At 31.7% G+C, this 24083-nt stretch overlaps 1 protein-coding gene across 1 annotated transcript in view; it reads right to left on the minus strand.

Annotated features, from left to right (window-relative positions):
* Ldh (Lactate dehydrogenase) overlaps positions 1-23612 on the minus strand; it is a 100676-nt gene extending 77064 nt beyond the window's left edge. The window contains exon 1 of the mRNA XM_088240322.1: positions 23537-23612. The gene's annotated coding sequence lies outside the window, so the exon portion shown is untranslated. The remainder of the gene's footprint in view (positions 1-23536) is intronic.
* Positions 23613-24083: the final 471 nt, after the last annotated feature.

Raw genomic sequence — 24083 nt, forward strand, 5'->3', positions numbered from 1 at the left:
GTGTGCAATATTAAAAAAAAAAAGTTGTGTAAATAATATTTTAGCAACAGCGCGTAGCACTGTGCCCAATATTATTAGTGGGTTTATTGCATATTTTTTAATATTTAAAAAAAACTATTCAATGTCAAAAAAAACTTATAGATATTTCTCAACACGGAATTTTCCTGTGAGGAATGCGTTATAACCAAATCATGTACATTTTTATATCAATGAAATACTTGTGTACTGTCAGTGCAACAAAAAGTAATATAATTTATATACAAAGCATTAACTTTGTGGTAAAACATTTTAAATAATATTTTTAAATATTAGTATTTAACCACTCACCGACTTTTTTATGTCTACGGGTATCGTATTAAAAATAATGTATAAAAAATGACACGAAAGCATTCATATTGATAACATCTTATTTTTTTATGTATTTACATTTTTCAAAGTACATAAAAAATGTGTTTTTTTTTTCAATGGGTCGTTATCAGCATACTTGTTACCTACAGTTAGTAATTACAAGATTCTCCTAGTACTTTGACATGAGTCTCTATGATGTATTGTTTTCTTTTTTATAATGTGTTCGTATTGAATGTATGTTTGTAATGTATACGTTATATTTTAAAAAAAATATAATTGAATCGAAAAATAGATTTAAAAAATAATGATTTTGATTGAACAAATCGTAATTATGTCATTTTTATGTAATAAAAAAGAGAAATATTGATTTTAAGGGTCACTTGAAGCAAAAGACTGGCCACCTTACCTTCTATGATACAAAAACGATAAAGATACGCTAAATTAATTCACCAATTAAGTGGCCTATGCACCACTATTATGATGACGATGACTTATTACTATGGGCGTTTGTATATTTTTAAGTGTTGCTCATCGCACAGTATTTTGGAAAGAGATTCAGAACTGGATTTTATTTTATTGAGAGGAGGGATTTGAATTTAATCTCATTTGTGATTGGTTTGTTTCATGTAAATCAAATATTAATCCTAGTTTGTTCTTTTTATACTGATGTCCCATGTGTTGTTATTTTTGTACCGCATTTAAGTGAGCATTATTTTTTATTTTATTTATGTAAGAAGGCACCAAGCGCGGCGAAACGGAAACGCAAATCAGGCTCTCTCCGATGAGCACCGGTACCGGTCGACCGACACGACACAACTAACGACATTCGTCGTAAATGTAAAATCAATTCACGTTCATTTAACATGGCTAGATTTCAAACAGTAGTTTATACATCTCTCTGTAATTAATGTCATGGTATTTTTAGTTATAACATTAGCAAATAAAACTCCACGAAATACGTAAGAGAATCTTTTATTTAATACACGCAACCTTGTAACTATTTTTTTGTAAATCCAATTTAATATAATCCCCCATACACCGAAAACAATTCGCCACAAGTATATTATTTGTCCCAACTCAACAAAGGATGTTAGTCTCATGGAGATGGGACCGGTGTCTCGATAAACGTAAATTAAATTAAGTTGCGAACAAACAAAACAAATAAATAGCTTAAAGAAAAAAAAGCCTTGTTCATTGTCTACACGATCTCTGTCGTTGTTTTCATTTTTTTTTACATCATAGAATGTTGTTTTCACAACATCTAATACTTCCATAGACTATATTGATTCAGTCTGTACTAATCACCTGCCGTAAGGCATGCTATTGTATTGAAAGGAGGTAAACTAAAATTCCCTAGAAAATATTACAGTCCTTACATACTCATACCTTTCGTATTGCGCATAAACAAACAGTTTTCAATTACTCCGTTATAAAAACGAGCAGAAATCGTGAGTTATTATTCTGAATAATAAAAAAACGTATCGGAAAAACCACCAACTAACAACGTGATATTTCAAGAACAATTTTGCTTCTTGTCATGGCATTGTCCGTTACTTCACTTCAAGTAAAGTTAAAGTATTACATTTACAATTAAATAAGCATTTCAGCATGGAGTCCTGGAGTCTACCCTTATGTATGGAGCGACAAAGCATGGTAGGTGCATGTCGAGATCCGAGCATTATGCAAGGCTGACACGAGCATTATTGACAAGATCAAGAAAGGAATGCTGCGTTGGTTTGGACGTGTAGAGCGAATGGACAGCGAAAGATTGGCTAAAATAATTTATGATGCGAACGTTGTTGGATGCAGAAATCGAGAAAGATCGTGAAAGACGTGGCTTGATTAAATTCAACAAATACTTGAAGAAGGACATGACTTAGAAGTCGGAATAATCGTCGTGCGTGCATGAGAAGATACACGAATGTATGTGAGGAAGCAAGGTCTGTACGCAACGACCGAGTGATATGGCGATCTATCATCTCTGTCTATCAGTGGCGAGCTGTGATTTATTTTATAGGTAATATACAAAAAAAAAAAAAACAATTTGTACCTACGTATGAGTACATAATATGTAAGCAATATAATTATAAATATAATGTTTTTCTGTGGTTCTGTAGAAGTCAACTCAAACAGCAATTATTATTAACTACGCGATATATGTACGTATCTTTGTTCTTTACTATTTTAATGCAATACTTGTACAAAAGTTTATTAAAAAATATCACAATGACATTTAGCAGATATTTCCAATATTATTTAAATGTCATCACTAAGCCCTGACCGATTCCTTTGAAAACGAATAATGTCAAAAACGGCCACTGCAAACGCCACATGTCCTATGTGATACATAATAATTCAGCGGTATCCTATCAAAAAAAATGTTCGTAATACTAGTTTTCAATTAGAGAATCTTCAAATAATATTTGTATTCTGCAAGCATATTTTAGTACTTTTAAACGCGGCCAGGTTAAAGACGCAAAATATCGTTTACTTTTTTGTATGGAGGAATAAGCTGAGGCTAGTTTCATCGTTCACCGAGAATAGGCTTCACTTCATAGATATTTTTTTGTAAACAAACGGTGGTGGTGAATTATAATAAATAACAATTATTTTCCCATAAACATGGTTACTGTAAAACATTATTATCGAAAATAAAACATAATGGCAAGCTGTGCGTAATCGCTTATTTAGACAATAATTCGCCCTTGCTGTCTAACCCCATGGGAAAACGGTGTGATGGTTTGTTTTTTTTTTATATAACAATTTCTGTCCCATTATTTTGCATATTTTTGTGTACCAAAGTTTTATCATCTAATAATGCAAATAGCACTATGAATTGGTACGCCAAGGAACTTAGATCCAAATGGTAGGGACAGAAAAAAATAAAATATTATTATGAATAAGGCTTCTAAAATAAGAATTTCTTTAAATATACATTGCCGGAAATCAATCCTAATAACCACCATAGTTAAATATGAACTGTGTGAGTTGGTAAATGATATAAAGTACGTTAGTGAAACTTGATGGCACACAGCAAGTAGGTAATTTTAAAAAAAAATCCTAAGAGAATACAGAATAAAAGTTTTTTTTAAAAAATATGTCAGGTGTTAACATATGTTGCGTCCGTTTTTTTCAGCAGCGAAAATGAGCAGCGTAAGTAAAAAAAATGGGAAAGGATATAATTCGAAAGGAAATGTTCTGTTTGACAAGACATTGTGTTTGCTTTTACGTTACAAATATTATTTTATTTGATTACAAGCCTTCGAAGTGAAATGTCAAGAAGACGAAAGTGAGAATTTTTGATTCCCCTTTCTGTTCGCGTTCAATCGAGGGAATAATGCTGCCAAAGCAACTCGCGATATTTGCGCAGTTTTCGGCGAAGATGCTATTAATTATTAACTGTTGTAAAATAATGAAGAAGAATACACTTTATACTAATTTGTAAAATAGTAGAAAACTTTTTTTTTTTAATAAAGATTTTACTCATGGTACTCATTTTTAAATTTGCAACAATACGGAAAAAACTCATGTTAACAGTTAATACTAGTAATTGTATTATTTCTTCATTTTCAATTAATACGTATTAAAAATATTATTTTAATAATGCCATGGTGAATGTTTTCTTATATATTATGCTTCATTAGCGCTGTCGATCAGACTTAAAGTTTAGTCACTTCACTTCGTATTTCCACTATAAACCAGTAACCAACTTTGCGGTAAACCGATAAATATAGCTCCTGTTAGCTCCCGTTAGCTCCCGTTAGCTCAGCTAACAGGAGCTATTTTTATTTATTTTCCTCCAGGCATGTTATTCGCTCTCCAAGCTTTTACAAAACAAAAAAGGAATTCGCTGAGAATATTGTGTTTCTGCAGAGCAAATTAGTGCCGTCGTCAAAACAACTGGGACAAAAATATATACGACACTTTTATCATTTTTCTTTTCCAGGGGTTATTTGCAAGAAAAGCCAGCGAATTATTTTACTTTTCTACTGTCAAAGACTCGTCGTCTCATAATCCGGGCTCTAGCGTTTTTTAATAAGAAAATGTTGAATGTGTCTGGGCTAATATTTGTATGATAAGAAGATATTTTTATAATATAATTTACAGTTCTACCCACAAGCGTACTCGTACATGCTATACATCCAACCCGCATAATATTAATTCAATGCTTTACTTAGTTATTTTCATAAAACATATTTTTCAACTGTACAATGCTGTTAATCAACAATATTTTGAGTTTGTCCAAATTTTTTTTGACAAGGACTGGATTCAACTCCCTGGGGAGCTGTTAACATTAACATATTACAACAGAAATTAAGAACATTTTAGAAAAGGTAATATAGAATTCTAGGCATATACAGGGCTTATGACCTGTCATTGGATAGTTTAAGTGGCCACTTTACTCACTGTGTAACATTCACTATTCTGCCCATATTATTCTGCAAAAATAAAGATTTCAGCTCTAACTCCACAAACATCAGCAGATGAAAGAATTGAAGGAATACAAATGTTCAAATATGGGCAGAATGGTAAATTTTACATCATGTGTAAAGTGGCCACTTAAACTAGCCAATGACAGGTCATAAGCCTTGTAGATGCCTAGGCTTCTATATTGCCTTCTCTAAAATGTTCTTCATTTCTATAGAAATACGTTATTGTGTTTGTAATTGTTTATTTATTCAAAATTACACTCGTTTACATATTCATGAACTTATTAAGGCTTTTTAGGCTGTTTCCGTGCTAGGCCATTAAAATAAATAATGAAAAATACAAATTTAATTAATTAAATTATAGTAACATGTGATGCAATTGAATAACAATCCTGAAAAACAAAACATAAATCATAAATAATTCAATTCTAAAGAAGACAACAAAAAAAAAAATATTTAATTAAAAATTAAATACACAAAATAAAAGTATCATCGAAATCAATAGAAAATAATACAAAACATACTTAAAATGATTGGAAAAAATAAAATAATAAAAATTTCAGGCGTTGCCCAGTATTTAGGTGAAATAATACAATGAGATGAATTTCATCCGCATAAATAAAGGTTTCAGCTCTTTAACTTCAAAAATATTAATAATCTTTAAACATACCTTCATTAATAAAATTAGAAAGGAATTTCAAGAAATTAAAATTAAATTCTGATATAATATGAAACATATTCCTCGGCTTCCTGTCTTATCCTTTAAGTAATCCATTTATGAACTAGTGTTTTGAAAACATTGTTTTTCATTTTGCTTACCGATATATCTATACTCAAAAAGTGTTATAGCTTAGAGACCAGAAAATTATAGTGCCTTTGTCCGTAATCAGTTTTTTTTACAGCAGAAGTATTGTTTTTTGTCTTTGCCTAGTGTCGTAAATTTGTTGTCCGTCATTATGTCTGTCAGGCTTTTGGTGAAAGTATCTTAAAATGGTATTTATGTATATTTGCCTTATGTCTAGTACTTGAAATTCTGTAAAAAGCCTGCCTTTTTTGGCTACTCTTAATAAGGCTTTTTGTGCTTTTACCCATCCTATTGTTTCGTAATTGATAATTGATAAATACGTTTTGTATATTACGGACTTATTCATCCTTGTTTTAAGAAAAAATAAATCTAAGAATTTATAAAAAACTTGGAAACAATATTTTGTGAATTCTGTAAACACGGGTTTCCAGTGCTGATTTAGCTTAAGGACGAATGGTTTTTAGTTAAGACAAAAGATGGCGTTCTTATCGTTCGGAACGCGCTTGTGTTATTGTTAAGTTTTTTAACATAACACCCTAATGTTTGCAAATCTGGTATGCTCTCGGTTCGGCACAGGCGCAATGCCAGTGTAGGAGCTGGCTTCGCTGGCATTGCGCCTGTGATGCCCGGCTGATTGCTGTATGTAAATAATGACATTCATTGTTTGTATATAACGATCACTTTCTGTAACTTTTGAGCGGGGCCGATGGCCCCCAAAATACCTGTATCAAGTGGCTCTTAAAGCCAAGAACCATATTTCAAAATGGTTCAACTAGAAGGTTCAAAGTGTTGAAACCTTTATTTGGGCGGGTGAGATTCATATAATAGAATTATTTCACCTACATACTAAGCAACGCCTGCAATGTTATATTTTCAATTTCTATACTAACTTCTTCGTGGACCAGATTGACCGAATTCAGCTCTTTTAACTTCACAAACATCAACAGATGAAAGAATTGAAGGAATATAGATATTCAAATATAGTTACACAGTGTGTAAAGTGGCCACTTAAATCAGTCAATGACAGGTCATAAGCCCTTTTAATGCCTAGACTTCCATATTCTCTCCTCGAAAATGTTTTCCCTCTCTTTTAAAATAAATTTAAATATTTTAATTTAATTACAAAAGAATATTCTTCTCAATTTCCCCCCAAGTATAAATGGATGAGCTAGGTTCGGTACTAAGTACCCCAGCTAATATACATGTTTGTCTTTTTTGCAGGTTGTACCTGCATGAAAATAGTATCTGCGTACGCGAGCGACATACGGGTTTTGGTCGATTCTTTTTTTCCGAACCCTCCTAATCCTATCCTAAAAACCCCTTTTGAACCAGCGCGGCGGAGAGGCACGTACTGTTTGCTCTCGCGTGTCTGCAAATTGCACCAAATCATTAAAATATCACGAACATTTGGGATAATTGATCTGCAGCTTAACAAGACTTACCAGAAATTATTCGGTGCGTGCGGAAAACTACGTAGGTACATATTAAAATAAAAAAGTTAAAAAATGATGACGAAAGCAATAAAACCGGAATTGGTTACTCCAAATTTGTGGATTTAAGTATCACTCATCTTTTATTTCCATAATAAATTTTATTTTATTTTTATATTATTTTCGAAAATCATCATCACCGTTTTCTTCAAGCACCTAATGGTCCGCACCATTTGCACACCAATCGCAGCGCATATTGATCATTTTTGTAACATGAAGGTAAGATGATCAGTCTAACGCTTCAAGTACCAGTCCGGGGACAATAAAATATTCTAGTGTGAAAACACCATTTTAAATCAATATTTCATATCAACAGGCGTCGTGGCGCAGTTGGTTAGACGGCTTACTGTGCAACTGGCGTCGCGGGTTCGATTCCCGCCAGTTGCTAGACGAAATTCAAGAAAGTTTATTTTCTCAATTGGTCTGGGTGTTGTGGTGTATTTTTCATAACCTCCATCCATATCTACTCTTTCCCATCTAATGACAAGCCTCTAAATGGAGGTTTAGCGGGTAAATCATTTAAAAAAATAAACCATGTCGCAAATCGAACCCGGGACCTCTTGCATGATAGGCAAACGCGCTGACCATTACACCAAATTACACGAGGTGAATTTTATGAAAGAATTTCTCCGAAAGAAAGAGCCCACCTGCTAAGCTTAGTAGATACACTAAGTACCTTAACGACATTGATAGCCAAAAGTACCTGATTTCAAATTTTGGATTTGGAGTTATTCGTTTTATTATTTGTGATGAATATAGTAAATATCTAAATATTTTAAGTCTGATCAAAAAATTATAAATATACCACATATATCCATATAAAATAACACTAGATAAGAAAACATATCTTATCAAATTAGGTTTCTTTTCTCAAAAGAAGATTTTTTCACATTTTTTTATCGATACACTAAACACGAGTTGACCATATCGGCAAACATCCCAGAAGCTCGAACTTAGTAGCCAGGGGCCCGGTTATGATTATTATATATCGCGGGGTAATTACTACAACCAGGTAACTTCAAAATAGACAAGTCGTGATGCATTCAAATCATATTGTGATGATTTGAATGGAAGACTTGTCTATTTGTAGCATTCATGGGGAGCATAACGAAGGGTGTTTTTTTTTTTTTTTTTTAATTTTACAAAACGCCCAAGGGGCATTTACAAAAAATATACAGTTAAGTACAAACATAGTTCGTAAAAATTTAAAAGATAAACAATGCTTTTTTGTATACATTTAGAAACAATAAGAAGCATACTGCCATGCAAAATAAAAAGTGAAACTTTACATAGTAAAAAAGAAAAAAAATATTTTATATGGATATAATAAAAGTAATTGAATTAAAAAGCAAATTGTAAATAACTTGTAAAGAATTCAAACAAAAAAATAAATACATTTTCATATACTTATAAGTATAAAAAAAATGGTATCAACAAATTATTGTTAAAAACAAATAATGAAAATTAGTTAACAGTAAGTATATATGTGAAAATAATATAATATACGGTACACAAAAATATTTGATAAATTAAAATCAGAAAGAGATAAGATAATAATAATACACATCATTTTTGGTGGGTAACTCGAAAATGCTGATTTTGAAGTTACGTAGTTGTAGTAATTATCCCACGATGTTATTATATGAGTGATTTAGTTTGTAAATATATAATTCCGCACCATTCAATTGCTGACAAATAAATAATAATAATGTTTGTATAAAAAATGCAAGCTTATTAACCGATCTATGATTTTTGTCTTCCGCTGAGAAACTTGTCTTGGATGCAAAGCGTAGAATGTTGATGAAGTAAATTGGACCAGCCGCCTCCACAACATGGTCCGTGGTTTTGTTAAATAGGCAAAATATATATTTCCGCTAGAACTGATCCTGTATCGAACCATCCCGAGTTTTGGCGATATGGGAAATTTTAAAACGAAACAAAAAGAAAAAATATGTTAAAAGAAATATATAATAAAAGTAAAATTACGTATGTAATATACCGATGACTGATACACTCTGCGATTTATTTGAAATTGCAATGTCCAATGCATCAAAATAACACGAAAAATTATGGTTTCCAATTAGAAAAAAAAACACTAAACTTTCTGGAAATTATTTTTGTATATTTATTTTCCGTTAATTTTAAGCAATGTGTCAATCAAACTTCTCGGTTCAGTTTCACTCATTTTTGGCTATTCTTGATGATGCCTGCTTAGGCAAAAGCGTTTGATGGCCAATAAAGAAATCAATCAAACTAAATAGAGAATTTGGTTAGTTCTTTGAATCACAGTTTTATTTCGTTTCTATCCGCGAATACGAACTTCTGTGATACCGTTTTACCACCAATTAAATAAAATAATATTTACATAAAAAAATGTCAGTAAGTATTGGGAAATCGGCAAAACAAATTATATTTTTCGAAATTGATGGACGGTAATTTCAAATTTAGCGGTGTTTAAAATTTAAAACAAAGATAGAAGATTCTATTTTTCTCAGTTTTCGTCGGTGATTTACATAAGATCACGTAATGCAAAATATTCACATGTCTAAACTAGGTTTAATATGAGAATATCACACAAAAAATTTAGTAATAATTAATATACAAAAATACCACAACTGGAATGTGCAAAAAAAACCGACATGGTTAAAAATTTTTTTTTAATGAAATTCAACAACTAAAAGTTAAAATTCAAATCAAAATTAAAATTCTAATTTCTGAAAAACGAAAACGTAGATGAAGTTATTTTGCGTGGGTAATCGATAATATTCGTCTTGTGTTTTATTTATTTGTATATTTGCACTTAAATAATAATATGCTAGCAGGAAAGAGCCGGCTATCGCCTGTTTCATGCTAGAAAATTTGGGCCTCAATTCACCGACCCTACGGGCTTCGTATTTTTATATTTGCCCTTAAATATGTTTTGGTTTACTAAACAATAATTGCATCCGATATGTAATATTAATTTTGGATTTCAGTGGGTCATTTTTTCTATTACAAAAGGAAAATCTAACTTTAAAAAGCATGTATCGTCACAGTGCATTAAATTTTTTTTTTATGCAGACGTAATATTTAGACACATAAATACGATTATAATGCACTGTCACTAACAGAAAAGAAATTTGTAAAATACTTTTAAAAAATACTGGTGTAATATTACGTAAATTAAATTGAACAAACAGCAAAGATAATACAAAATAAAACTAACCAGAAGTAGTCCAAAACAGAACACAGCAGCGGTGCAAAAAAATACCAAAAAAATCATTAGTGATCAATTGTAAAATACTTGAACTACGTGTATGGAGTCGCATTTTACTGTGCCAATGAGAAAATGCACCCTTACATTGTTAACAAGTACAAAATATAAAATATCGCTTGAAATAATAATAAAAAATAATACTGATAATTTGATTGTGCACTGGAACCTTTTTTCAAAAGGGGGATACGTTCCACGCAGTACCCTGTAAAATAAATATACTAAAAAAAAAACAATGCTATGCAGGTTTCCTTGGATGACAATCTATTCTAGGTAATATTTCGCTTTCTATTTATATTTTAAATTAGTAATGGTCTATGAAATACAAGCAAACGTCGTTTTGTGCCGGTTTGATTTACGCCGGTTGGTGTCGGCGTGGGATTCCCCGGTTCGGCCGACACCAGACGACAATAGGCGCTGCAATTCTAATAGCGGACACACGTTTACACGTTGTTTTATTATATTACCGTAGACGAAAGCAGACTATTGTGTGTGTAAAATTGTTTCCTTGTTAGTTTTCGTTTTGCTTTTAAGAAAAATAAAGAGGTATGATTATATTATCTTTTATTTTATTATTATAAAAAATAAAAGGAATTTTAGAAAGAAAAGTATTTATTATATACATTTATAATTTATTTGGAATATATGTAGGATATGCATTCAATAAACATAAAATATTGTTTTTAGAATTTTCGCCACGGAACCTAACCTAACATTATATTTGTGTTCATTTTACACCGATTTTTTTTTACGCCGGTGTCTCCCAGAACGGAACCCCGGAGTAAAACGACGTTTTCCTGTCCTGTCTAGTAAAAAAACATTGTTATTATTAGTAACATAAAAAATATTTATAGATTCATAATTTTAAATACCCACGAAAACGGTTCATTGCATTGGCCACGCCCCGAATACGCCACGATTCGATTAAATTTTGGACTTTGTGACCGTTCAAATTTCAATAAATTATCGTCACGAATCTTAACGTGACAATTGTCACAGCCAACATGTCACGTTTTTGTAGTCGTATTTTTTAGCAATTTCATTAAAAAAACACGTTTGAAAACATTTCTCCATTGATTTTGAAAATACCATTAATTTTTCTAAATCATTTTCGCATATTTTTATCGGGATTCGTAGTAAGCGATATTTTCGTATTATTGTATCTTAATTTAAAAAAAAATATATTATAAATTTAAATTTATATTAAATAACATATTATTTATTATACCTACGCCAAGCGAGTAAATGAGCGATATAGGGCATTCCTATAACGAATAGTATAATTGTGTTACAATTACGCATTTTTAAATATTTTTTTTATATTTTTAAAATAAATTATTGAACTGTGTTATTCGCAACCGTTTGAAAACCTTATAAAAAAGTGTCGAAAGAGGTTCCGGTGTATTTTCAAAAATAACTGTACCTACAGTCTTCACCAATTTTGTTTTACATACTTTTAAACATGATCAAAGGAAAATAAATCAGGTGTATGTATAAAAAATCGCCACATTACTACACTCATAGAAAACTCAATTGCACATTTTTTTATAAACACACAAAAAACACATTTTTAATTTATTTTAAAATAAAAGAGAGTTTTTTACGACGGCGTTCATTTCATAAAAAAATAGAAAAATCACGTATTTTATAAATATTTTTAATAACTTTTATTGTACAACATAACATAAATAGAAATCATCTCCTTATTTTTATTTTTTATTTTATTCAACAGGTTTTGTCGGCGCAACGATTATAATTAAATAATTTCGTATTAGCGATTGAATTTATGATAAAATTTTGCCTAAAATATAAGAGATAAATTTCAACGAATGTCTTAGGGGTCGTCTGCCCGAACAAAAACTCGAAACTCAAGATGAAAACTTCACAAGACCGGAAACGTGATTAAGGATGTTTAAATTCACAAATATACATAGATGGGACTACACAAATTACATGCTACGCACCCACACAATAAAAACAAATTAAAATCAATAAACGAGTATGGTCCTCTACTACAATAATGGTTACAGCACGCCAAGCTAAAAATCGAGTAAAAAATTATTTTTTCAGTTTTATATAATTTATTTATAGTGACCGACCGACACAAGATTTTCGGCCAAAACTGAAACCGAATTTCGGCTTCTGTTCTAATTTCGGCCGCAATTGTAATCGAAACCGAAACATATTTAAATACTAACATTTTATAACAGAGATGAAAAACATTTTAGATTAGGTAATTTAGAATCTTTTCTCCTTCTCTAAAATAATAACAATTTCTAGTAATAATGTTTTTTACAAATTTATTTCATTGAATCCGAATTAATTGAAATGAAGGCAATGTTTTGAAAGAAAACGCAAAATTTACTCTGTGATCATTTATTTATTGCTTTTGAAATAACACAGCGAATTGGAAACAAACATACTTCAACATGAGCCAGCGATCTTTTTTATTTATTATTATAACATCTATATTTTTTATTTCCCAATAACGATTCGGATGTTCGGTAATCCGGATAACTGGAGTTCGGATAAATGAAGTTTTACTGTATGTTCATATTTTGGGATAGAATATTCGAGTTTACCATATCGACGAAGGAAGTACAACTCTTATCGTCTCATTGCAACACGCGTCACGGATCCATTCGTTAATGTAACTTTGTCTAGTGAATTTGAGATACAGAAATTGTACACACGTTGGATTAAAACCCTACGCCTGGTACTTCGATATTCACCCTATTTATATGTAACTTGTTGAAATAATATTTTCACTATTTTTATAAAGTCTGCATTGCAGGGAATATGACTTACGACATATCTCTTGGGTGGGTTGTGATCACAAAATATCGCTCGAAATGAATGTCGTAAATTTGACAATTTGATTGATCAAAGATTTGGGCGTGCAAAAACCGTTTTTCACAATGATTAAAAAAATACAGACATGTTATCAGTATGTCCAAATGTTAACAGACAGGCTGGATTTCCTCCCTAGGGAGTCATTCCGATCTAAATTTGTTGCAACAGAGAGGGAAAACATTTTTAAAAAGGGAATAGGGAAGTCTAGGCATTTACAAGGCTTATATTTTTTTAAAACATTTTTTTACATTATTTTTTTGCACTACAACAGGCCAGGAGGCCTAATTACAGTGGTGAATTAGATCACAGAGCACCCAGGCTTGAGAAAAATCACATTTTAATTTCTGTGTTCTCACCGGGAATCGAACCCGGAACCTTCCGTGCGTGAGTCAAGCGTCTTGACCACTACACCACGGAGGCCGGAGGCTTCTGACCTGTCATTGGCAAGGAAATCCAGCCTGTCTGCAAACATTTGGATATACACAAAATTTTGTTGAATCTACTAACTGGTAAAAGAAGAAATTGGCAAATTGTTTTCAGGCGTTGCCTAGTAGGTGATTTGGCTTAGCCGGTTGAATCTCACCCAAGTGATAAAGGTTTCAGCTTTTTTACTTCACTTAAGTCGACAGATGGAAGAATTGAGGAACTGTGGATATTTAGCACGGACAGAATGGTGAATGTTACACAGTGTGTAAAGGGGCCAATCAAACCAGCCAATGACAGATCATAAGCCCTGTAAATGCCTAGACTTCCGTAGCTCTTCTCAAAAATGTTTTCCCCTCTGTTGTAACAAATTTAGAAGAAAATACAAAATTGTTTAAACTATGAAAAAAAATAAAGAAAAGTGATCAAGATGTTTAATTTAGTTACGTTAGTAGTTAGCATGTACGCAGCAACCATTAGTTCGATCCTTGAACAAACATTTTAGTATTTTTAATCGGGTTGTGGTACCGTGTGGTACCATTCTTCCCCAACTTGATTCCCACATTCTAATAATAAATTATTTACAACTTGTTGAAAATGCCCCCGAAAATTTAAATATTCGGGTAAATCATAGGAAGGCAAATATTTTTATCTTTTTTTATTAAAAAAAAAAGAGGATGTCAAATTGCCTGCAGGTAAGGCTGGACATCACTCCCTAGGGAGTTATTTATATTGTCACTTATTGCAACTGAGAGGGAAAACATTTTCACTTTGTCGGGAATAATTGATAAAAGCAATGGGAAAATGAAATCTAGAATCTGCCTGTAGCAAGATGTTAGTTACAGGGTTTTAATTTGTATGCGGTGACTCTAGTTTTTAAAGTTTTATCAAGGAATCGAAATTCCCTTGCTTGATTTGCAAAGAAATGAACGGAGAAATGCACAGTAATTGCTAATTAAAATATGTCAATCGAAGCTAAACTGGCAGTGCACGACGGAGTTTTAGTCCCAACACTTATGTATAGAAGTGAAACATGGAACTGGCAGAGGAAGGATGAAAGCCGAGTGAACGCGGTTGAAATGCGATCTCTTAGACGAATGTGTGGGAAATCAATGTATGACAGGGTTACGAATGATGAAATCAGGCGAGAGTGTAAATCTGAGTCAAGTATTTTATTTTATTTTATTTTATTTTATTTTATTTTATTACATTTTATTTTATTTTATTTTATTTTAATTTATTTTATTTTATTTTATTTTATTTTATTTTATTTTATTTTATTTTAATTTATTTTATTTTATTTTATTTTATTTTATTTTATTTTATTTTATTTTATTTTATTTTATTTTATTTTATTTTATTTTATTTTATTTTATTTTATTTTATTTTATTTTATTTTATTTTATTTTATTTTATTTTATTTTATTTTATTTTATTTTATTTTATTTTATTTTATTTTATTTTATTTTATTTTATTTTATTTTATTTTATTTTATTTTATTTTATTTTATTTTATTTTATTTTATTTTATTTTATTTTATTTTATTTTATTTTATTTTATTTTATTTTATTTTATTTTATTTTATTTTATTTTATTTTATTTTATTTTATTTTATTTTATTTTATTTTATTTTATTTTATTTTATTTTATTTGGGAAATCAACAGTTCTACATACATTTTTTTAGTAAACAAACAGATATAGTGTATAAACTCAGAACTAATAGCAGATTTCCACATAGTATACAAAGTTAGTAAAGAAAATATATTACATATCAAATAAATACATACAATTTATACATATAAAAATGTTATTTTCATGTACTCAATAATCAAAGATTTTTTAAATATTTATTTTAAGAACATTAAGTTACTGTAAATTGGGGGGATAAGGACAAAAATGCTTAAAGAGAGGATAAGAAGGGGATCCCTCCCCCTATAATAAAAAATATGTACATCTTCCCAGATGTACATATTTTTTATTATAATGTCTACTAAGCTACATAATACATTTTTAGTGTAAATTTTAAATCTGACAGAGTGATGTATAATTGATAAGATTAAGAAAAGGTCTCTGAGATGGTTTGGTCACGTAGAACGAATGGACGGCGAAAGAATGGTAAAACAAGTATATATGGCGTAAATGAACGGTAAGGTGAGATGAGGACGGCCAAGGAAGACGTGGCATGATCAGATAACCAAAATGTTAAGTCTGGTCATGTCAAAAGCAGACAGAACCGAAGAGCATGTACGACACGATGTATGAATGCGTAAGAAGCTAGGATTGTATGCCAGGATAGACGTATGGATAGACGATAGGCGGCCTCCGTGGTGTAGTGGTCAAGACGCTTGACTCACGCACGGAAGGTTCCGGGTTCGATTCCCGGTGAGAACACAAAAAATAAAATTTGATTTTTCTCAAGCCTGGTTGTTCTGTAATGTAATTCACCACTGTAATTGGGCCTCCTGGCCTGTTGTGCAAAAAAAAATTGAAATGAAAAAAAATGAAACGTGTGTGACCGTCCATTCTCTCTGCCTACCCCTACGGAGAAATGGCGTGATGGTAGTAGTGTTAACGTTAATTGTGTCCGTTTTAATCCAAATTTAAAAATGAGCACCAAAAGTAAATCAAAACGGCAAAGGTCATACGTCATTCAAAATAAAATTTTCTGCTCTTTGAGATATTGTGTTTGCTTTTACGTTGCAAATTTTATTCGAATACAAGTCTTCAAAGTGGAATGTCAAGTAGACGAAAAAAAAATTTTTCGACATCTCTTTCTGTTCGAGTTCAATCGAGAGAATAAAGCCGCCAAGCCGCTAGCGACATTTGCGCAGTGTGTTGTATTTTTTTTGTCTTGTTTCTCTAGTTTGCATCATTCGGGAAAAAACGAACACAGCTTATACTAACAGTTGTAATACCCGATACAACACAACTTTATGTAAAAGCTCTGTTTATATACGCACATACACATTATTATCTACCTTCCGTTACACATACAAGAGATACTAGGTACTCCACCCTGATGCTGCAAAAATATAAATACAACCTTCGGTCAAAGAGGATTGGCCTACAACTCGGTTAAAGTGTACAATCTACTTCCATTATCCACAAGGACAATTAGTACGTTCTCACTATAAAAAATTGCCACTAAGAAATGGATAGTGGAGGTAGGTTGCGCACGGATCGATGAGTGAATCAAGCCAAATAGGTAAAATATGCGTACTGTTTATGAAATTTGTTATTTTTTAAATTTTTATTTATTGGGGATATCAACAGTAATACATGTAACAAAAATATAACAAATAAAATATACAGAGAATAAAACCAATGACAGATATCCACAGAAATACATTAAATACACGTACAATACATACTTGTGTGTTTGTGTGAGTGTAAGTGAGGGTGGGTGAGTGGGTGTTATATTGGAATGAGGGTGGACATGTGTGTAAATATTGCACAAGTGTCAAGTGTCGAAAATATAAATATATATAAAATATTAAGAATTAGAGATAAAATAAAATAAAATAAGACAGAATAAGACTTTATTATTGAAACTAAGTATAAGATTTTATTGTATTCTATTGAGTATTCTATTGGTCTATATAAATTGGTTATGTTTTTTCTGATTATTTTAGTTTTTATTGTTTATTATGTTAATTATAATAAGGTTAATTGGATTAATTACTTTTTTTTGTTATTATTATGTTAACTTTGTTAATTAGCTAATTTAAGGCATGTTTCACATTTTGTAAAATGTTTCCCTCGGCACGAGACAGGGAACAGAAGTGAGGAGGAGAGGAACAGACGCCATACATGATTATGTTTTAAAAAAAGAATACAAACAATGTAAAATTATAAATAAATAAATACGTAATATCATGATTTTATTTAAATCTAAACAGTTTCACAGAGCCGTTTAATTTGTGAAACTGTAACTGTTACTGCTGCTCCCATTAAATAACCGAAACGCCGGTCTCTAATACCGACGATATATATAACGATACCAAAAGTTAGATAAATCACAATCAGACCATACCTGGGCCTCGATTATGATGGGAAGATAAAGACGTCATACCTTCACCTTGACGGTATAGTTGAAGATAAATTCGCTCTAGCGATTACAAAGATATACTACCATCCCCCCCTTTAAATTTTTGGGTAGGTACATCGATATGAAACAAGGGGAAGCGTACGTCACGGTACACATATCTACGCTCTAAAATGACATAGATTCAATATTATGTCATAGTTGAAGATAAAATTCTCCCGACCGACTACAAAGATAAACTATCGATACTCCCACCATCAAGTTTTGATGTAAGTACATCGGTTTATACCGAAGGCTCTAGAACCCCTCGATACGTTTATCTACGAATTAAAAGTGACAAAAATTTTGTTCCATCGAGCATTTTTTTCTTTAATTACGATTTATTTAAATTTTAAATCGTTTTGAGGTTGGCACTTTTTTTTGCCTATTAAAAATATGAGAGAAAAATAAGTCAATTATGAAGTTGAATTATATTACGACATAACTGTCAGATTATGAGAAACGAGCGACTTGATGTAAAAATAATTTCGTTGGGTTCTGTCCTATAGTTAGAAAGTTACCACTGTCAAAAATAAATTAAGTTATTATATTTTTTCATCTGTTTTACTGTCTTTCTGAGAGAACGTATCGAGAGCCGGCTTTGTAATTGCTACGTACTACCTCAGTAGATAAATGCAGACGATCGTTAAGCATATCGTTTTTGCAATGATTGAAAGTCATATAAAAATTATGTTCAAACGATCATTTTTTGCTTAATTAAGTTTATAATCGCTTTGAAGTTTTTTTCAAACATTTTTGAGAAACTTCGCCATACAATTAAATGCCTTAATTTTTACCGCGACAATGAAAACATTTTTCATATCTAATTTCCCATAGCACTGAACTTCCTCATTGTCTCGTGTTGTTATATCAAGCACAAATAATAAAAATAATGATGTATCTACTCGTATACCCGGAATCCTTAGTTATTAAAACATTTTTTTTTCCTGAAGTGGATCATTAATCACTAAAATGCTAGTCTAAAGAGGATTATGCTGTGGTAGAGCACTTTGATGAATACGTATTTTACACATTTTTATTTCACTCTATCGCAGATGCCTTCCCGATAATTTGCGAAAAAGACAACTGCACTTCGGACTTATTATGCCTAACTAAAATCGACAAAATCGAGGTCTCGTATTCCCGATTTCCGCACCCTAAAAATAAACCTTTTTTTTAAAGAAAGAGTATCAAAATGATTTTTTCTGTATCGATGCACTTTGCGTTTTTCAAAAACGTTAGCGATATTTGTATACCGTGCGTCCAAAGACGGTAAATAAAACTAAGGGCTTTTACGGGGTTTTTTGTAGCTCGCGTTTAAGTATCTCCGTCGGTAATCCGTAATTGAACATGTTCAGAGAAAAAAAAAGTATACAGAAAACTTAATTTTACTTTGTAGATAAAATTGAAGATAAACATTTACTTCTCATTAAAATACGAACCCCGAGTACCTACGGCCAGCTAAGTTGCTGTAAACTGTAGCTAACATAGATTCTAAAGGAAAATATGAAACCAATTATTCATAGATGGCGCTTATATCACTTTTGATTAAAAATGCCAATTTCACGTTTATTTTCAATGGAAATTTTACAAAACTTAGCTTGCGGAAACTTTACACTATAATGATTGTAACAATTACCATTACAATATAATGTAGGTTTTATGTAGCCATGAAACACGTCTTTCACTAGGGCCTAAAAAACTCTATTTTTTCGCTACAAAATGAATGACCAGAATCTGATACGAACATCAAATGTTAAAGCTCTGGGCGTTAAATTTGTGAGAACCTTGACATTTCATGAACATATAGAGACAATCAGTGGTAATGGATTGAAGATGTTGGGATTCTTTCTGCGTACTGCCAGGGTTTTTGAAAATACCCGCGTACTGAGAACTCTTTACAACTCCTTGGTGCAAAGTACTCGAGAGTGGCTTTTTTTGGGGGCCACGTGAACTGAAGTACTCTCTTATGATAGAGAAAATCCAAAAGAAGTTTCTGAGATATCTCTACGTGAGAGATTGCGGGTATTATCCTTGACTCTATCCGACCGAGTTTCTCCAGGGTATGCTTGGCTACAACAGTTTAGAGACTAGAAGGAAAGTGTATTTGACTCCACATTTTTATCGATTGTTGCGCGGTATTGTCTATAATCCTGAGATTATGATGAGCATTGGTTTGTATGTTCCTAAAAATTACATAAGACAGCGTCAGCATAGACTGTTTCATATTCCAATATACAAGAGCAACCTGCCGATAGGTAATGCCTGGATAATAACAACGTAATAACAACGTCGCTCTGGATATTGATCTGTTCCATGTATCCGAAGGGGTTTTCCGGAGCAGGATTCTCCTACTACTTTGACGTGAGTCTCTTTATTATTTTTTCTTTTTTATAATACGTACGTATTAAATGCATGTGTGTAATGTATATGTAATATTTAAATAGATGAATCGAATTGAATTGAAAATTGCCGAGTCTACATAAGATACAAGACTTGATATATCTATTTTATTTATTTAAATGATGAAGTTGAATTTTCGTCATCTTCAAATGAATATTTTCAAATTAAATTTGGAAATAAAACTTGTATAAATATGCTGGATATAAAAATATTTACGACGCCAATTAAACAATAAATCTGTTTTACTGTATAAGAAAGAGTTAGAGAATAGAACGTATAACAAAGAAGACAGAGACGCTGTTCTGTGGGCCGGTGTTTGTGTGACAGGGGCAAAAACATAAGAAGAAATATAAAATCAGTCGGTTATGGCAGTTAGCGGGAATGCACGCTAGTTAAATGAATGAACATGATTGTGAATTTATTTTGCTATAACAGACTTAAATTGTGTGACATATTTTATAAATTATGGAAAAGGAATTATTTATCAGTATGTATCTGTGTTTTTTTTTCAAATGTCAGAACTTTAAAATATTCTGTCTTTTACTTGAGGTTACAGGAAGTTACATTTTATTGTAACTAAATACAAAAAATAAGTACTTTGGCGGACTTATTGCTAAATGCAATATCTTAGAGCCAACCAAAAAACGGACTGGTCGAAAGAAGAGTTGGTCAAAAATTTGTACTAAAAAACAAACTATGTTCTTAAAAAAACCTAATTAATTAAAAATAACAGCTGTTTTTTTTAAATGGGAGATAAGGCTTGCACATGTTAACTTTTAAAAAGTACATTATGCTGTTCATATTAACGGATTAGGAATTTATTAGTACAGCCTTTTAAGAGTTAAAAAAAATCATATATGTTAACCCCTAATGCAATGAACTTCTATCAATAAAGTTCACTAACTAATTTGTACGTTTTATATAATAATCAATAAACTTTTTCTTTTAATTTACAGCTTCTTAAAATATAACAAGATTAGCAACATTAAAAAGCAATTAAAAAGTATTACGAAATGGAAAAAAATATTTATGAAGAAAAAAACATATCAAAATTTAAAATAATGGTCAAGACATATGTGATAAACAATTTATAAATTAAATATATTTGCAATGTTATTATTAGAACACACATAACAATATGCATGATATGTGTGCCCTACTTTAAGATTTAAAAAAAAAAAAAAACACTAATTAAGTAGCCAGTAAGATTGACATATTACAACAGAGATGAAGAACATTTAAGAGAAGGTGATATAGAAGTCTAGGCATGTTAATGTTAACAGCTCCCCAGGGAGTTGAATCCAGTCCTTGTATGCAAACATTTGGACAAACTCAAAATATTGTTGATAAATCCACTTGGTCCGTGAAGAAGTATAGAAATTGAAAAAATAAAATTTTCAGGCGTTGCCTAGTGTAGGTGAAATAATTCAATTAAATGAATCTCACCCGCATAAATAAATGTTTCAGCTCTTTTACTTCACAAACATCAACAGATGAAAGAATTGAAGGGATATAGATGTTAAAATATGGGCAGAATGGTGAATGTTACACAGTGTGTAAAGTGGCCACTTAAACCAGCCAATGACAGGTTATAAGCCCTGTAGATGCCTAGACTTATATATCACCTTCTCTTAAATGTTCTTCATCTCTGTTGTAATATGTTAATGTAAACAGCTCCCCAGGGAGTTGAATCCAGTCCTTGTCTGCATAAATTTGGACAAACTCAAAATATTGTTGTTAGCCAGTAAGAGTAATGATAAAAGTGTATGTACACATTTTGAGTATATATATAGCCCTATCAATACCTAGACTTTCAGATTCCCTTCTCAAAAAAGTTTTCCCTCTCTGATGCAATAGATTTCAGTATCGACATAATATATTTGATTTATTTTTTAAATCAGTTAATGGACACGAAAGAAAATACAAATCGATCGACTTGAGTCGAAACTAATTTTATAAATACACAACTGTTATTTAAATATAGAATACATAGTAAGTTCATACTCCAGTTGAACTATGTATAATGGGTAAGCCGGGTGATGTCAGGCAATGCATTAGCTTCTTAATGAAGATGTAAAGTATTTCAATTAAAATATTTACGAACATTGTTTTTGCGAAGAGAGCTAATAACAGAGAATATACGTTTTGACTTTTTTCTTGCTCTTAATCATTAAATAAAATGAGATTTTCCACTCCTACTTTCCTTCAATTATCCTTCACCACTCATTATCATTTTCCTTATTTTCCTTCCTACTATCTCCTTGTTTTGTCCTTATTAATATATGGTATATTTATTATTTATATAGTTTTAACCGTCGTCGCTTTATTGTAGTCTAATTTAGTGGATACATATTATTGGATGGCAGGCCCTACTATGTATAAATTTTTTACAGTTTTTATTTATAATCTTTCAACCTGTACATCTGTTTGTATTCGAAATAGATAAAATAAAATAAATTGTAATCTAAATCAGAGGGGGATAATATTTTTGACAGGGGATTATGGAAGTCTAGGCATTTACAGGGCTAACAACCTGTCATTGGCTGGTAACATTCATCATTCTGTCTATGTTAAGCTGAAACTTTTATTGGCGTGAGTGAGATTCATCTGGCTGAATTATTTCACCAACAAGGCAACGCAACGCCTGAAAGCACTTCCAATATTAAAACTTCTCTTACGAATTAGTTTAATCACCAATGTAGTCCAAAAAAAGATTAATTTTTAATGGTTATTGTAGTAATAAACATATAGTTTCACAATAGTGTGTAATATTACAGGTTAGTTGAGATTACACATCATGTTTCCCAAGGTTAAAGGAGTCGAATTATTTACTTTGGTGGACGGACTAAAGGGGGGGGGGGGAACAGTGAGCATTCTGGCTTAGGGAAATACTTGCAGAGGTCAAATGAATGACACGCACTAGGTCAAACTTCAGTTCCGAAATTCGTAACCGAGAAATTCTCCAAATTAAAAATAGAAACACAAAAAATATAACAAACAGTTAATGATAACCAGTGATTTTTAAGAAAACAAGTTTTTAAAATTGCTTACAACGTGTTCAATTAAATACATTATTGTTTTTTAGTTTTTTGGTAGCTTAAGTATACTTATTCTGCACTTTGAGCTATTATTTTGAATTAAACTTTTGTAATGGTATGATTCTGCGCATTCATAAGAAAACATCGTGTTTCAAAAGTTGTGGATAAAAGAAAAAACGCGCACCCTCCAAAAATAAAAATACATTCGCCTTTTTACTGACTTAATCGCTTACATCGCACAGTAAATTAAATTTCAAATCATGTATAGCATCGTTTTAATGTCAAATCGCTCTGCATAAAATAAAACTTTGAAAAACATGATTTCAAAATTGTAGTTTTTGTGTTGGTAAATTTATGTTAAAAAGTGCCATCGAAATATTTTAAGTGAGAGAGGTATGTAGACTTACCTGTAGATTTACGGGAGAGGAGGCTTTCGTCTCAGGCGGCGGGCCGGGAGGGAACTCGCGGCGGAATGACGATGACAGTTGGGCCGGCGAAGCAAGGTGACCGCGCCGCGCGCCCGTAGGAGCGCCGCGCACGCGCAGCGTCGCCGCCGCGGCGCCCCGGTGACGTCATCCGAGGAAACGAAATCTGCATTTAAGTTCTGTCTGAACTCGGTGTAACTTCGTTCGAACAAAAGTTGGAATCAAATACAAACTTCGCGGCAAAAGTAATTCCAGACAACCGATTAGCACGTTTCGTGATATTGTTAACATCGGAGACGACATCGATGATCTTCATTATCATCTTCATTCCTTTTAGGGCACCGCATTCGTGCGCCAATCGCAGCATATCTTGGTCATTTTTGTTACATGAAGGCATGAAGGTAAGATGATCTGTCTTAGGCTTCAGGTGCCAGTCCAGGGACTATGAAATATTCTAGCGTAAAAACACATTTTCAGTTTTTAAAAAAATATATTATGAAGTAATAATGCTCAGTAGGAGAAGACCCGA

The sequence above is a fragment of the Micrasema longulum genome, unplaced genomic scaffold (assembly GCF_059751315.1).
Source record: "Micrasema longulum isolate JH-2025_06_02 unplaced genomic scaffold, ASM5975131v1 h1tg002421l, whole genome shotgun sequence".
Lineage (NCBI taxonomy): Eukaryota > Metazoa > Arthropoda > Insecta > Trichoptera > Brachycentridae > Micrasema > Micrasema longulum.